Here is an 18,390-nt window from a genome sequence, read left to right as displayed (position 1 = left end):
GGGCCACAGAAATTGAAATTTTTGCTGCAGCTGACTTTTTACAGACAACCATCATGACTTTCAATGTTGACAGATGGAATGCATATCCTAGTTATCATATGCCTGGTGACATTGGGACATTTGTACAAACTTGTAATGTCATTTACTTGAACCACTGCAATGGAAACCATTACGAAGTTGTCACATGTGTGAAGGGCAGAGATGATGTACATGTTTGTGCAGAAATATGTGAAAATGACAAGAAACAACAGAATAGCTCAATGCATTTACGTCAAAAACAAAAGGTAAATGAAGGCACAAAAAACTATAAAACAGTCAAAGCTGATAAACAGAGAGAAAACTACAAGACAGATGTGACATTTCAAAATATGATAAAGCAAGCTGCCAGTACAAAATATCATACTGACAAGACTTATCAACAAATAAAGGTTGAGACTGAAAGGTTTAAATACAATTTTGATGAAAACTATAGGAATTATAAACGCAATGCAAGCAAAAAGAAATATGAAACAAACCAGTGTTTTCAGAAAGCTGTAAAGGAATACTCTAAGGTAAAATATAAGACAAAGCCCGAGTTTCAACAGTCTGTGCGTGAATACTCCAAGTTAAAATATGAGACTGATCCTGAGTTTCAGAAATCTGTGACTGAATATTCTAAGAGGAAATATGAGACTGATCCTGAGTTTCAGAAATCTGTGACTGAATATTCTAAGAGGAAATATGAGACTGATCCTGAATTTCAGCAATCCGTGCGTGAATATTCCAAGAGAAAATATGAGACTGATCCTGAGTTTCAGAAATCTGTGACTGAATATTCTAAGAGGAAATATAAGACTGATCCTGAATTTCAGCAATCTGTGCGTGAATATTCTAAGAGGAAATATGAGACTGATCCAGAGTTTCAGCAATCTGTGAGGGAATATTCTAAGAGGAAATATCATGAAAACGAATTATTTCAAGCAGATGTAAAGCACAGGTCATGTAAAACGTATGCAGAAAAGAAAATACAACAGCAACAGATTGATTGTGTTATTAATGCTTTCAATGATGAAACCCGTCTTGGCCCTGAATATGTATGTGCTGTGTGTCATCGGCTTCTGTTCAGAAAGCAAGTCATAGAATGTAAGACAGATTGTTATATGAAAAAAGGTGACGACCCTGCTCATTTGGCTGAACAGTGCATTACATTTTCCTATTTGCACACTTGTCTTGCCCAGTGTGGAACTTATTGTCCAAAATCAACACTGTGGATTTGTTTTACATGTCATCGGAAAATGCTTGCAGGTAGAATGCCAGAGGAAGCTACTGTGAACAACTTACATCTAGATGTTGTACCTCCTGAGCTAAAATGTTTGAATTCTCCAGAGCATCATCTCATTGCTAGACATATTCCTTTCATGAAACTGCTCTGCCTGCCTCGTGGGAAACAAAACGGTTGTCATGGGCCTGTTGTATGTGTACCAGTACATACCAATGATATCACAAATGTTCTTCCAAGAAATCAGTGTGATGACAAGATGATGAAAATTAAACTGAAACGTAAACTCACATACAAGGGTCATTATGAGTACCAATATGTTGAAACAGACCATATAGAAATGCTCTTAAGTACCTCAAGTTTAATAAGTGGTACAAAGATGTGCAATTTAATGAGGACTGGGAAAATCCTTTAAATCAGACAGATGCAGGGGATGATTCAGATGTCATGCATGAGCATGATTTAACACAGCAGAATGAAACAGATGATATTGACGAAGAGCAAGAAACAGAGGATGATTTGACATACATTAAAGACCAAGGTGGCCTCTTTTCAGACACATCATTACAGCCTGTTGACATTGCATCTGAAGTGTTGGATCAGCATTTTGACAGCATTATGTCTCTTGCTCCTGGTGAAGGTAGTAGTCCTGTGAGATTGTTAATGGACAAAACAAATGAAGCAAAGTGTTTTCCAGTTTTGTATCCTAACGGAGGTCCAACTTTTCATGATGATCGAAAGGAAAAAATATCACTGTCTCGATATTTGAACGCACGGATACTTAATGCCGATGGACGATTTGCCAAAAATACAGATTTTATATTTTATGCACAGTATATATCAGAACTTAATCAAATTGTGTCTAATGTTTCAATAGCACTGAGAAAAGGATCAGATAACAAAAGGACTCAAAATGTGACACCTAACATGTTAACAGACCCAGCATCCTTAAGAAATATATAAGATTTTGATGAAGGATATAAGTTTTTAAAACCTATTCGTGGTACACCACCATTTTGGCAATGTGCTCAGAAAGATCTTTTTGCCATGATACGACAATTATCTATACCAACATTTTTCTGTAGTTTTTCATCTGCGGATTTGCGATGGCCAGAAATGCTCAATTCAATTATCCGACAAGAAGGGAAGCACATAAATGTGGAAGACCTTGACTGGTCAGAAAAATGTGGACTTTTGCAGCGAAACCCTGTCACCGCAGCAAGAATGTTTGACCACAGATGGCATTGTTTTTTGAAAGATGTCATCATGTCTCCAGCAGCACCAATTGGTAAAATAAAAGATTACTTCTATCGTGTTGAATTTCAACAGCGAGGCTCTCCCCATGTTCATTGTCTCTTTTGGATTGAGGATGCTCCTCAGATTGATAAAAATACAGATGAAGAGGTTATTGAATTCATTGACCGATACATCACGTGTAAAACCGTCACAAGATGATGCAGAACTTTTTGAGATTGTCGATAGTGTACAAAAGCACAGTACAAGACATTCAAAGACATGCAGAAAGAAGAAAACAGTGTGCAGATTCAATTTCCCACGTCCAATTTCTTCTCAAACATTTATAACTAGATCAGTAGATACAGAAGAAGTGAAAGATGAAAGTTCCATCCAACTTGCAACCCAAATTCTGGAAAAAGTTAAACAAACAGTTTTAAATGGTGACATCAATTTCAATTCAACAGATGAACTATTTGCTGCAATTGGAATAACCCAGACATTATTTGAATTTGCATACAAGACATGTACAAAAAAAAAAGTGTTGTTCTTAAAAGGGATCCAAATGACGTTTGGCTCAATCAATATAATCCACACTTGTTGCGCACATGGAATGCAAACATGGATATTCAGTTTGTTACTGATGCTTTCAGTTGTGTTGTGTACATTCTAAGTTACATTACGAAAGCAGAAAAAGAAATGGGACTGTTGCTTGAACGTGCTCAGAAAGAGAGTTGTAATGGTAACATGGATGCTAAACAGGCAATGAAACAGCTCGGGAGTGTTTATCTACACAACAGAGAAATCTGTGCACAAGAGGCTGTGTATCGGTTAACAAACATGCACTTGAAAGAATGCTCTCGCAAGGTACAATTTATTCCTGTTGGACTTAATCCAATTAAAATGATTTTGCCTTTGAATATTCTTCAAAAGAAAGCTCAATATGAGTCTGATAATGACACACATTTGTGGATGATAAGTCTAGTGGACAGATATAAAAACAGACCATGTACAAATGAATTTGAAAACATATGTCTGGCAAGCTTTTGTTCAGAATACAGAGTATTATGCAAATCAGAGATCTCTACAAACAAAGCATCAAAAGAAAGTGAAATAATTCAACTGAGAAATAATTTTGGATTTGTTAAACAAAGGACACGAACACAACCTGCGGTGGTCAGATATCCATGTTTTTCACCCCAAAAAGATCCTGAGAAATACTTTCACTCCCTTTTACAACTTTTCTTGCCATACTATGATGACTATCAGTTAAAACCTCATCACTTTCAGTCATTTGAGGACTTTTACAGACGTGGTGCTGTAGCATGTGGTGGAGATTTACAAACAGTAGAATCCATTGTTATAGCTAACAAAGCCATTTTTGAAAAAGAAAGTGAGAAAATAGACGAAGCTCAACAACAGTTGGCTGAAATTGGTGAACTGGATGATGCATGGGCTCAGATATGTCCTGAGTCAGAAAGAGAACGTCTTGAGTGTCTTGCGCTAAGAGATGAGGTGGCCATTGATGAACATGATCCTGCTGAAAATATTCCTGATCTCACAGGAAAACCTGAAACTGCTTGTACTATTGAAACTAATAATGCAACAATCTCAAGAGAAGATGCATTGCAACTATTGCGTTCACTAAATGAGGAGCAGTGTAACATTTTCTATAAGATTCGTGAGTGGTGTCTGGCCAGAACTTGTGGTAAAAACCCTGAACCATTTAGAGTTTTTGTTACTGGAGGAGCAGGTACAGGGAAAAGTCATTTAATTAAAGCAATACAATATGAATCAACCAAACTTTTGTCTCCAGTGTCAGGAAATCCTGATGATATCACAGTGGTTTTAACAGCTCCAACAGGTGTGGCTGCATATAACATTAATGCTGCAACCATTCACAACACATTTTCAATCGGTGCAAATACAACACTGCCATACCAACCTCTTGGTGATGAGAAAATTAACTCTCTGCGAGCTAAATTGGGAAATTTACAAATATTAATCATTGATGAAATCTCCATGGTTGACCATCGCCTTTTAGCCTATATTCATGGGAGATTACATCAAATTAAACAGACTGGAGACTATTCTCTGTTTGGAAAAGTCAGCATCATTGCAGTTGGAGATTTTTATCAGTTGCCACCAGTGAAAGGAACCGCTCTGTATTCTGATGTGAAAACAGTTAACTTGTGGGATACCCAGTTTGAAATGGCACTGTTGACTAAAGTTGTCAGACAACAAAATGATGCAATCTTTGCTGAGATGTTGAACCGCTTAAGAGTACGTAAAAAGAATGAGGCTCTAATTCCCAGCGATATCCAAATACTCAAACAGTGTGAAACTGGAGAGACATCCAGTTCAATTCACATATTTGCTACCAACAATGAGGTTGATCAATACAATATTGAGAGACTACATGAGTGTTGCCCTGAAGCAATCACTATAGACGCTCAAGATTATAACAGAAATCCCAAAACTGGAAGGATGGAAAGGAAAGTTGGACATCATAAAAAGGTTTACAATTCATGTTTGTCAAAATCTATTTCACTAGGTATTGGTGCTAGAGTAATGCTTAAGAAGAATATTGATGTCTCTGATGGTCTTGTTAATGGAGCATTTGGAACGGTTTCACAGATATCAACTAGCTCAGATAGTGCTGATGGCTTCCCCTCTGCTATTCATGTGGTGTTTGATGATCCAAGGGTTGGAAAATGTCAACGCTCAAAAAAACAAGAGACATCGTCCCAAAATACTACAATAATAGAACTGCAGGAAGATCATGTGACAAATGATGGTGGCATTAGACGTCAGTTTCCACTTAGATTGGCATGGGCTTGCACAGTTCACAAAGTACAAGGGCTGACCGTGGACAAAGCTGTCGTTTCACTTGCCAAAATCTTTGCTGCAGGACAAGCATATGTTGCATTGAGTCGGGTAAGAAGCATCAGCGGACTAATTATTGAGGATTTCAAGGAGTCTACCATATTTTCCAATGAAAGAATTGAAGAAGTGATTAAGACCATGCCTGCATTTATTTTGGAAAAGGACAGATTCACAAAGCTGTCTAAATTCACTTTCGCACTTCACAATGTTCAAAGTTTAAATGCTCACTTTCTGGATCTTCAAGCACATAAGCGATTAATGAGTGTCGATTGCATTTGTTTAACAGAAACATGGTTAAGTTCTGAAAATACAGACAATTTGCCACAGTTGCCAGGTTTTTTGCCAAATTAAAACAACAGACAAGAAGTGGTGTTGGAATATATTATTCTGAAAAAAGCATGGCAGATGTTTTGGTTGCAGAGACTTGTAATTTAGAGTGTTTATACTTTGCTGTACCACATATTGGTTGTACTGCTGCTGTTTTGTACAGACCAAATTCTTACACCATTGATATATTTCGACAGCAGCTCCTGAATATAATTTCTAATTTAGAGATACATCGTGGCACAAAGGTTGTTATGGGAGACTTCAATGAGGACATTTTTACATCGTCTACCATCGTAAATTTAATGGAACAACATGGCTACAGCCAGCGTGTACAAAAAGCCACAACTGAGAAAGGTACATTAATTGATCATGTGTATGTAAAAGATGGAGATGATATCAGTGTTGAGGTGGTACAGACATACTACAGCTTTCATGATGCCATCGTTATTGCGATCAACTAAATGTTTTCATTCAGCTATGATATTGACATGGATATATGTAATGTTCGTCCTATAATGTGTGGGGTGGGGGAAGCAGGGAGGAAGCATATAACTGGACGGCTCTCTGCGGGTAGCCAGCATTCTCAACATAGGTAACAAAATACATTATTTATGTATTTGTAAATAGCTGTTATTCTTTATCTTCATGAATTGATCACTTAACTTCTAAATATAGATTTTGAATAACTAAATGATGTTATCCATAAATCTGTTTACTTATTTATTCATGCGTATGAGTGTATAGCTTTGCATTTGAGTTTTGTATTTATTTATATCAGTTTACAATGGTGCAATACTGAATATGTCGATGCCATAAAACAAAGCAGTCTGTCTCTAAATGTTACATTTACAACTGTCCTGTGAAATCATGTAACCTTGTTTACATTTGCTTTGGCAGCAGGAATTAGTATGGCAACTGGCACAAGCCTGTTTTCTCAATGAATCAATGAATTTTTATTTCAATAATGTGTTACCTATGTTGAGATTGCTGGCTTTGGGGATATGTATTTATCTATTTATTTGTTGATCTTCATGTATTTGTATTATCAATTTGTCAGATTTGATTCAAACTGAGTATTTATGCATATATTGAGTGTAAGCCTGTAGCCAAGTACAATATATGGATCTATTAATTTATTACTTTATTAATGTATCAATGTAGCAATTTATGAATTTACGAATTTACGAATTTAGTAGAGTATTGAAAATTATATAATCAATTGTTCTGGACTTGTGAATATGTAGAATCCATAAAGAAGCAGTTTGTCTCTTTCACAATTTTAACTGCTGTGAAATCATGTAACATTGTTTGAGCAATTATTATGGCAACTGGCACAAGGCAGTTTTTTCAATGAAATCTAAACTATTTAGTTTTAATCTATATGTAAGAGGTAGTCCCACTGTTTGATTAAGCATTTATTTAAATAATGTGTTTTAGCGATGTTGATATTGCTGGCAAGATCAATATGTATTTATCTCTTTATTCTTTTATCTTCATATTTATTCTTCATGTATTTATTTGTACAATTATTTCTTTTTGTGTATTTATGCATATGTAAGTCTTTTATTAAGGATGTATGTTAATAACATGTGTTACTTAAGTTGTTAATGAGAGATTTTAATTTTAATTAATTTTAATTAGTTGTTTGATTTCATATATGTTTTTGATTGACACACTTGTCAAATGAGATTTTTTATTTTTATTTTATTTTTTAGATTGTGAAAAGTTGTCTTCACTAATCCAACAATCGCTTTGTGTGCGCCGTCGCAAAGCACCTCACTACAGCTGCTGTGGTCCAAGATCATTACATTAAATCAGAACTCTAATAGCTTCCATCATAAGAGACTGAAAGCACTCATACGGACCGTTGCTTTATTACAATTTTTCTTATTGTTGTGCTTTTGCCATTTTAAGTACTCTTGGATAAAGGACAATACATTGCGAATCATCCAGACTTTTTTTTAAATGTATTTTTGTTTGAGCATAACAACAGCCAGCATCCCAACATCACAGGACCAATTCTCTCATGTTATTAAGTGTAAGTATGAACTTTGTACAACTTAGTTGTATTGTTGTCATTAACTACAATCAAGTTATGAGTATATAACTTATACATTAACTATAAGTTATTATTTCTAATTGTTTTACTTTTGTCTTTCAGATTTTGTTTGTGAACAACAACCTTATCAATCGTGGTCTTCTGAAATTAGCCATACATTCATAACATCCTAAAGAAACAAGTAAGTATAAGTACACTATGTAATTTGCAAAATAATTATGTAAACACATGTACTTATTCTAATGATCTCACTATTCTAGGGGGGTCGAAATACACATGAAACTAGACACAATTCTATAGGACAATCTGCAGCAGTCTCCAGAATTAAAACCACCTACGAGACATTCACTCATATATTATGAAGAACATGAAAACCAACATCTAACAGCAGCTATGAAACGTGTGCCTGATTGTCAACAGTAACAGAAGATGAACTTCAATCAGAGAATACATTGTGAATATGCCACATGCCAAGATTGCACTAATCACAACGTAAAATACTGTCTCTCATCTTATCAAGTGTAAGTATGAACTTTGCTCAACAATAAGAAAACTGAAGGGTCAATACTACCTGGTAATTATAGATACAGTATGTTTACTATGTGAATTGAAGTCTTTCCCAGTCCTATACCAGATGCATAACACCATTTGAATTGATTTATTGGAGATCATATGTAATACCACAACTTCAACCTTTCACATAGCATGATGAAGAGGCGAATCAAATGGTTAACCAATTTTATAAAAAATGCTAACTAGAAAAGAGATGTCTTCTGCTAAATTCTGTTCCAGGTGAAGCAGTAAACCAAAGAGTGGAGGAGTCAAACGAGGAGATTGGGTATTGATTAAAGTTATCAATGAAAGGAGGAATCTTATGAAAACGTTAAAATATCCTGTCTTATTTCTGGTTTTTCTATTTGTTTCAAATTTATTTTATTTTATTACAATTCTAAAAGCTTGGCTAAAGTTGTATGTGGTAAAGGGGGCCTGTGAGCATGTCCAGGTCTGCCGTGGATACATGGATGTCGAATGTCCACTCTGTGGAGTGACGGTGGGTTTTCCCCTATAACATCATTAGGGTTTTCCCACTGTGTCCAGTGTGTCCTCACCACTTGGCCATAACGCTGCATAGTCTCATCATTATTGTTGATTTGTATGCCAACATTGTGTAATCAGTAATGGGATATTTTTAAATTTGTGTTTGTTGTCACACCCTAAAAGGGTGTGAAAGGAGGGATTTATTTGAACTTTAAAAATATCCACTTTAAATCCTTAAATGGGTTCTTGATTTCAATATCTGTGTTTAATCATTGGTGTTCGACTGTTTGCATCTCATTTGACTCAGTTACTGCTTGATTATGGGAGATAAGGTGATGCTGGGACTGTAACTCTTTTCTGCTTCAGGACTAGTCAGACCGGCGGGTCTGACTACCTAACCCCTGTTCTAAGGCCCCATTCCCCTGGAGACCATGTCCCCCCCCTTTCTTACTGGATGATCTACCCCTTCCCCTTGGAGACCCTGCCCCATCTGCCCCTATGCCTCATCAGACCTAGGAGTGGTCTGCCCCCCCCTTCCCCTTGAAGACCCTGTCCCACCTGCCCCAATACATCATCAGATGTTCGGGGAAGCCTGTTGTACATTTATGGACAGGACCATTCAAGGTCATCGAGAGAACCTCGCACGCCCTAAGGGTGCTGGGGAAAGGAAGTACGTGGTACCACTGGAGCGTGTTCTGCTGCTCCAGAATCCAGTCATACGTTGCAGGAGTTGGTGGAGAAGGGCCAGTGAACCTTTTGCTATTGCAACGAATGTGAGAGTCCGGAAAAGAGGGTTACGACTAGGCCAAGAGTGATACTGCTTGACCACACTAGAATTGTACTGGACTAAGAAGGTTTCCGCTATTTTACTTAAGAGTGTGCTATATCAATATCAATACTAGAGAGGGTACAATTTCTGGGGAAATTGTAGGGTGTGCTCGCTTGCGTCGGTTGCACAGGGGTCCGTTTTTGAATGACATTTTTACAACTGATATTTCTGTATATTTTATATAAAAATGCATACTTATTATTTATAAATATGACATTTTTTTGCTGCTCATTTACAACTGAAAATACGAGTGAAGTGTAGAATGAAATAGATGTCTTCTCATTTCCCCTGCAAGAGGCAGCCTCATCGTTGAAACAAAACGAATAAATTGGGCAGACCGGTGTAAAAATTGACCTAATCTCTATGACTTAAACGTCATTTTAAGTTTTTCCCTTCTCATGATATTTTCAGGCATTTAGCCTACTCATTGCATTCATTCATTAATAAAGAACCCCCTTTGAAGATTATTCTACGACGTTACCCGGCAGTAGAAGATGGAATCGCGATTCAAACAGTACCATCTGCTAACTGAAAATATGCCCCCCAAAACGTAAATAAGCTTGACATTTATTTAGTGGAAAATCGCTCATTCATAAAAAGCTCAGTGGTAGCGATCATTGTCAGTAACAACGCAAAATGCGATATAGCCCTGTGTGGAGAAGCTGCCCCGGTAAATTGTACTACTACGGTACAGTACTAGACTACTGCTGTGTTCGTATTGGTAGCGATTGCGTTGGTTGAATTGGATTTAACGTTCCGTTGTACGGTTTAAGCTGAAATTAATTATTTTCATGAACAGATTGACAACGTTTAGGCTGTGGCAATGAAGTTCAGGTTAGTAGTTAGATAGACTTTTGATTTAAGTAAGGGGAGTACCGAACATGTTCTGTCGCCGTTTGACTTCCTAAACAGCTGTTTAGTGTAGATGTTTTTGTACAGTAGTGTGTCTCGCGTAAGCTACAGCATTGGAGTGAGCTACACTGGTTTGAAACCACAGGTAATGGTAATTTCACCAACAAATCGTTTTCTAATGTCAGAATAAATCCTACAACGAAAATGTATATGTGAGGAATGTTTATTTTAACGATTGAAAACAGATAACGCTACATCATAGACCACTGTAGTATGTGTTGCCCGGGCAACACAGGCTAATGTCATGATGCTAATACTTCAGTGAAATAGTAGACTACTGTTTGTACATTACACATCACAATTGTGTGTCATATCACAAAGTAAAATTAGTAAATAGTTATCACCCTGGCCTCTTTTCTTGTGGCGTTTCTGCAGCTGCCTTGCAGTAAAGCTATAGTTAGCCTAGCTATCCCCCAAGTTAACAGATGCTAAACGAATGTTCTGGCAAAGGTAGTCACGTGTGTTTTCGTGACGTTAGTGACGCAGTGACGTTAGTAACGTCAGTGACTGTGGCTAGCAAATTAGCCACCGTTAGCTTCACTTTTCGCCACAAAAACTTAACTTAAGCTTAAACCATGCACCGGAACGTAAATTCCAATAGAAGCAACTCAATCGCTACCAAGACGAAACTTTTGAAACCTACGTTGTCTATGTAGGCCAAATATTGACTGAGTTTTAGGGGGGCAAAAAGAAATAATAATAACAATAATATATATATGTGAGAGAACAAAGGTTGTGCTCTCGCCGAAGGCTTGAGCACACCCAATGATTGTTGCTCTATCCCGTGTATCAGGTCCCTGTGCAACCAGATCATTGGCTCAGCTGTGGAGAACCCAAAGACGGGGTTCCAAATGCCATTGCTGGGGCTGGCTGACCAGGACGAGGAGGCAGTGGTTGGTCCGGGCTATGTTGATTGATCTCTGGTGTTTTCAGAGATCAAAAGAGGGATTAAAGAATATATTGTGCTTATTAAAGTTATGCATTGTGCTTATTAAAGTTATGAATTTAGAAGTGTGCTCAGGCTTAAGCATTGGGACTCACACTGGGTGTGGGAAGCAGGCTGTTCTTTGTGTCTCTATCTTTTCATTTTCAGAAACAACCTTGAATCTGGGTGGAGATGGCACCCGAGCAGGTGGGACGCGGAGGCAAGAACAATTCCCTGATGCACGAGAGAACAAGCTCAACCCTCTTTTCATCTTTCTGTTTTAATTGCACTGTATATGATATGCTGGGGCAGGGAAAGATAGCCAGTTGGACTTCGCGCACCAGCCCAAACTCTGTTGCGGGTAGGGAAACGTAGACAGCCCCAGAGCTCTGTACTTGTTGATTTCCAACTGCTGCATTAAAGCTGATATTATCGGACCTCTGCGACTCCAGACCACTCTTTCTAGAACACAGATTTGTGTCATAGAATACCATCATTACATATTGGAATAGACACAAAGATATATGAATCCTTCAGTTTTCAATTTGAAGGAGTAGATCTAGCTTATGTAGGAAATTTTCCATTGCATCCTCTCTCTAGCTTCACGCCTTCGGTTATTATTCAAGCCTACGGTGTTAATACAGTCCACTTTGACACACTTGCAAGAAATGATCGGCTGGTTAGATGTAGCATGATCTTATTATTTAAGTATAAAAAACTCACCAGGGACAACGACAACATTGGCAACCCTGCACTATGAATTATTATTTTGATGTTAGAAGGTAGTAGAAAAAGGAGTCGAAGACAAAATATCTTTCAACAGCTCAAGGCAGCTCGATGGTTTATTTCGGAAAGGCAATAGCGCATTCACAAGACATACAGAAAAGACAAAGTCCAATGCCCCAAAACTCATGTTTTAAAGGCTAAATAAGAATAATTCCCTGTCCTGCATAATAATGATGGCACTATACTGGAAAGTTCTGGACTTTCTTGTCCTAACCCCCCTTCCACCTTGCGTGCATTGCTTTGGCTAGTGAGGATGTTTGTTGAACTTCTCAACAGCTGAATCACCCATCTTTCAAGTACTCCCCCTCTAATGTCCCAGGCCTATGTCCCTGGATCCCATCATAACAGACTCTGCTTCTCTCTCTTTCCCTCCTAATTCGGGCCTGGTTCAGCATAACCGATCACTATTGGCAATGTTAGTGGCCCCATGAGATGAATCTCTCAGTACGTTCACCCCTACTCTTTACCCTCTGTCTCATTTTCTCACCCTTTCTTGACAGGCCCTTTTGAGCCGGATGACCTCACCATAGGCTGTTGTGCAATAAGTGCAATAACAGCCTATCTTCCCAGGAATACCATTTCCTTTCTCAGACTTAGTTTGCCAAATCAAGTCCCCCCCCAGACATTCTCATCTGTTTGGAGAAAACCAGTTTCAAGCGGAGTTTATCAACTGCGCAGTCATTTTTACCTACGCAGTTAGGAGTCAGCCATCTTAGGCCCCAGAACCTAGCCTGGGGTCACCTTCTTCTAGTTTGCCTTGCCACCCCATAATCAATCTCCTACGACATCATCTTAAATTAAGTGTCTGAACAGGACTGGGTGTGCAGGCACACATGATTAGTTTCTCCTCCGTCTTGAACCTGAAACCTAGATTCTAGGTTAGAAATGTTGCCAGTCTGTTGCCAATGACCAACGGTTGCTACGTTTTTCCAGCAAGTTCAAGTCATTCCAGTGTTGTCCTTTTACCTTCAAATTCGATCAACCCAGACTTCAGCAACCGGTTTTCTGCTAAATTTTCACATTTTCCTGCAGCTCATCTTTCTGAATTTTTGCCCTTATTGTTTTGCATTTTTCTTCTTTTCTTCTCTTTTCTTCTGTTTTCTGCCTTCATCTTGCTCTAGGTCCTTTCAAAAATACCTTTCACAGCAGTACCTTCCAACTGCCAGTACTTTTGCTATTTTCTTCTCTTTTCTGTACTTTTCTGCCTTCATCTTGCTGCAGGTCCTTTCAAAAATACCTTTCAGGCGCTTCAGCTTATAACTTTCTACAAACGTTTCACAATTTTCGCTTTCGCTTTTTTAGCATGGTCAGCTATCCCCATTCAGGTTTTCAGCATTCTCACTGCTGTTTCGCAGGAACAGCCTTTTGTAGTTTTTTTATTTATTTTCCTCCCACTTTTTTCCGTCGCCTACTTCTTTCACACAGTTTAAGCTAGAAACACCGTTCAAACTTCATTTGATAAAGTCTGAACTGGTCTAGTGTGCTATTAATTTTCTCATTGATAACTTTTAACGTTTTTAAGATATTAAAGTTTAAAGTGCTAAAAAAATGAATGGGTTTCAATGGTTCAGAATGTTCAAGTCAAATTCCATTGTGACATTATGCACTGACAGAACTGTTTCTCACCTCGTCAATTTTTGACACTGTTTAACCCTCATTAAACCGCTCTCCTCATTGTCTATGCAGCCTGAACTTATCCTTTGCGATGTCTCCGGGTCATTGTGAGCCACAGCGTTGTATATTACGCCACCTTCGCGCTGTCTCGGGGGTCGTTGTGACCCACAGCGTTGTCTATTACGCCCCCTTCGCGCTGTCTCGGGGGTCGTTGTGACCCACAGCGTGGGAATGAAAGGTTTGACTTAATTTATTTTTGTATTATGTAAAATTTTCAGAAGACCGCTGTGGGTCACAAGGAACCGGAGACAGTGCGGGGTCTCGTAATAGACAACACAGACGTTGCCGTGTCTAACAAAAAGGCAGAGACAGCGCAATAAACAAGTATCTCCCTGGTGGTCTAGTGGCAAGACTGTGGGGCTTTCAGCTCCGTGGCCCGGGTTTGCTTCACGGTCAGGGCAAATATGATTTCATCTTTATTTCGACGGATAATGTTTCACTTCACTATTTTTGTATTACGAAAGGTTGTCAGCACGAGGGTGGCGTAACAGACTAGGTATGGTGAGTCACAGCGCAGACTAGGATACAGCGCGAGAGTGTACTAATAGGCTAGGTAGACAAGGCTAGAAATAAAAGGTTTCACTTTATTTATTTTTTATTATGAAAAAGTTGTCACAACGTCAGTTTGCTTCACCACGACCCCGAAACGGCACGAGAGTGGCGTCATAGACTAGGAAGACAACGCGAGGAATAAAATCAAATGTTTCACTTTATTTTTGTATCATGAAAAGTTGTCACACCACGCATGACACCGTGCTTCACAACGACCCGCAGACAGCACTAGGGATAGAACCTCCAGCCCGCCGTCCTGATACATCATCTATACATCCCATGCATGTGTTGGTAGTAGCGTTAGCAGCGCTGTGGCTTGAGCAAAGCCCTCTTCTGCACTCGACTGAGTTGTTCAGTCTTCTGCACACACTCCCGCAGGTCGTCCAGGGTCAACGGGAACCTCTCCTTGGCCGAAGCCCAGCTCGGTGGGGCATGTGGGGCAGTATACATGAGAACAGGATTTGCAGACAGGCCTCTTACACCCGTGACAAACTGTGAACGTTTTACGGTACTTCTTCACCGGGCAGACTTGACATCTCTTCCTCTTACTGGCAGGGACCGGCGACGTCGGTCCTGCCGATGAGGAGGCGGCGGCGGCGGCTGCTGCTGCTACCGCTGCGCCATCCTCTCCGGGTCGCCGTTGAGGAGGCGGATCGCGACAGCTGGCCATCCGTAGATCTTTCACAACCGCGGCAGCAGCTCCCGTGCGGGGCAGACATCGTCTTCTTTCGATCAGCGGAGTCACGAGGGCCCTTCCGAGCTGCTCGAAGAAAAACCTTCTCTTGTTGCGCTTACGCGGCATCCAGTTGGGGTTGACCTCTCTCCATATCACAAAGGCGTTGTAGGAGGAGACGTCAACGATGTTGCTGAAGATGACGAGGGGCCAGCGGGCCGTCTTCCTTTTACAGCTGTAGGCCGTGATGACGTTATCCAGATTATCGACTCCACCTTTGTTCAAATTATAATCCAGGACGATGGTCGGTTTGCCGTCGTTTCTGTCACTGATTTCAGCGTCTGTGTGGCGTGTGCTCATGAGTAAAACGTTCTTAATTTTCTTCGCGAGGTAGGAAACCAGAGTGGTGGTTGGAGTGAAGGCGAACTGCGACGACAGCACCCGTTGCGTCTTCGTCGTCAGCAGCTCGGACGGGAGCTCGGCCCTGTTCTTTCGCACGGTGCCAACCACGGTCATGTTTCTCGTCGCCATGAGCTCTCGTCCGAGTTCGTAAGAGGTGAAGAAATTGTCACACGTGACATTGCGATCCTTCAGGCCCTCTGTCACGTCAAGCACGACGCGCATCCCCTGGTTCCTCTCCGGGACTCCGTCCATCTGCTTCCCGGTGTAGACTTGCATCTTCCAAGCGTAGCTTGATTTTGCATCACACGCAACCCACGACTTGATGCCGTATTTCGCCGGTTTGCTTGGCATGTACTGCTTGAAAGGACACCGTCCTCTGAACGCGAGCAGTTGTTCATCCACGGTCACTTCGGGCCCTGGGTCGTAGAGGCGTGGTAATCTCTCTACCCACATATCCTAGACCTCTCTTATCGCCGCCAACTTGTCCATCGCGCGTCTCGCCGCTCGTGTCTCACGGTCGTCAAATCGTATCGACGTCGAATAGGTGTAGAAGAGTTTCAGCTGCATGGTAGCGCGGAAAATCGCTCTGCCGCTTTGCGCGTCCCATAGACTGGCGGCCGCTTCGCCTCGGGACTTGTACACCCCTGCCAGGATTAGCAGCCCTATGTAGGCACGTAGGTCAGTGGCGTCCATGGCTTTCCACTCCTCTCCGTGTTTCAGATAAGCTTCCCGATTTGTCACGTCCAAGATTACTCTTTCGATTTGTGGCGTGACAAAGAGTAAAAATGCGGAGACGATGTAGTGACCGTGGGAAACGGCGTAAGCTGTGGTTCCTCTGGAGGTCCTCTCCGTACTATCACGTTGCGACAGCAGCCTCGGATTCCTCCGATACGCAATCGAACACCATTCAATTTGGCCGTTTTACGACAAGAAAGTGTCTCTGTCAATTTGAGGGGCTTGGTCGGCGGCAGCGTCGTCGTCGTGGTTGACTGCGTCATACTCTTGCCCGTCTTCCTCTTCTGACACATGCTCCGCATACTCTTGCCCGTCTTCTTCTTCTTCTGCCACATTCTCTGCACACTCTTCCCCGTCATCTTCTGTCACATCCTCTGCCTCCTCTTCAGACTCACTTTGCTCGATATTGGCAAACATCTGCTGTAGAACTTGCAGCGCACTGAAATCCCAAGCCATAGCTGCGTTCGATTCGACGATTCAAGAATCGTCGAATCGTAAAGGCCGTCTTTGAAATGTTGGCCTGCGACGACCTCTCTCGGCCGTGGGCTTGGCGAAGAGGTCCAGCTGCGGTTTCATTTGTCTCCCGCCGTTCCGACCTTATCAATTTAATCTAGGTCAACGTGGCCCGTCTAATTCCGAGGGCCTCCGCACGGCCGCTTGGCAGACGGGTCCGGCCGCGGTTTCTCTGACGCCAGACGTCACGTGGCCCGTCTGCTTGCCGAGGCCGTCCGACCTGCAACTTGGCAGAAGGGTCCGACCGCAGTGTTCTCTGACGCCAGGCCAACTCTCCCGCCGAGAGGGATCGCCAATCGGCGAATCGTAAAAGGCGGCGCGCACGTGCGTTTGGACCAAAAAAATAAATTATAATAAAATAAATAAAGTGGACGAGACGAGGTCGGAGAGAGGCGTCGATTTCATCTGTCTCCCTTCGTTCCGACCTTATCAATCTAATCTAGGTCAACGTTGCCCGTCTCATTTCGAGGGCCGCCGCCGCACGGCCGCTTGGCAGACGGGTCCGACCGCGGTTTCTCTGACGCCAGACGTCACACTCATTCTACCGCCGAGAGGGGTCGCTGATTGTCGAATTGTAAAGGCGTCATTAGACTCAGGGGAGATGTTGGAGGCGTGGATCAAACCTCGTCAAGTTGAGAGAGCCCAATGACGCCTACCTAATTCGACCGCCGTAATTGACAACGCAGACACTGCGGTGGGTCACAACGACCCGCGGACAGCTCCACCTAGTGTTAACTAGTGATATAACCTGATAGATAAACTTCTGGGGCGGGCGGCAGGTTCACAATTGACAACGCCGACACTGCGCTGGGTCACAATGACCCGGAGACAGCTCCACCTAGTGTTAACTAGTGATATAACGTGATATACACACTTTGACAACGCAGACACTGCGGTGGGTCACAATGACCTGAGGGCAGCGCGAGTGTTCCTCCTAGTTTTAACTGTTGATATTATGTGATATACCCCTCCCCTACGTATCTACGTTTTTGTATTAGGAAGAGTCGCACTGACACGGCGGTGGCAGGGTTAATACAAAAATAATAATTCTTTTTATTAGGTAAAGGTATCGCAACACGACGGTGGGTCACAATGACCCGAAGGTAGCACAAGGGGTATGTATAGGTATCGCAACACGACGGTGGGTCACAATGACCCGAAGGTAGCACAAGGGGTATGTATAGGTATCGCAACACGACGGTGGGTCACAATGACCCGAAGGTAGCACAAGGGTTAACACTTTCCTGCCTGAATATGCATAGGTTTTCAAATAATAGAGTCAGGTGGCTGAGCGGTTAGAGAATCGGGCTAGTTACCAGAAGGTCGCTGGTTTGATTCCCGGCCATGCCACATGACGTTGTGTCCTTGGGCAAGGCACTTCACCCTACTTGCTTCGGGGGAATGTCCCTGTACTTACTGTAAGTCGCTCTGGATAAGAGCGTCTGCTAAATGTAAATGTAATAGACCTGAACTGTTTATACCATTTTGAAGACAAGAAGTAGGGCTTTCTAATGATACAAGGCAAATCATCCTTTATCAAGACGATTTCACAGAGCCATTCTGACAAAAATCTTCTCCGTCGTCAATA

At 41.4% G+C, this 18,390-nt stretch overlaps 1 pseudogene; it reads right to left on the bottom strand.

Moving 5' to 3' along the window:
* Window positions 1–14,831: 14,831 nt before the first annotated feature.
* On the bottom strand, window positions 14,832–16,745 carry LOC136948148 (piggyBac transposable element-derived protein 4-like; annotated as a pseudogene).
* Window positions 16,746–18,390: the final 1,645 nt, after the last annotated feature.

The sequence above is a fragment of the Osmerus mordax genome, chromosome 8 (genome assembly GCF_038355195.1).
Source record: "Osmerus mordax isolate fOsmMor3 chromosome 8, fOsmMor3.pri, whole genome shotgun sequence".
Classification (NCBI taxonomy): Eukaryota; Metazoa; Chordata; class Actinopteri; order Osmeriformes; family Osmeridae; genus Osmerus; species Osmerus mordax.
Note: the sequence above shows the minus strand (reverse complement) of the source record. Positions and strands in the feature narration are given on the sequence as shown.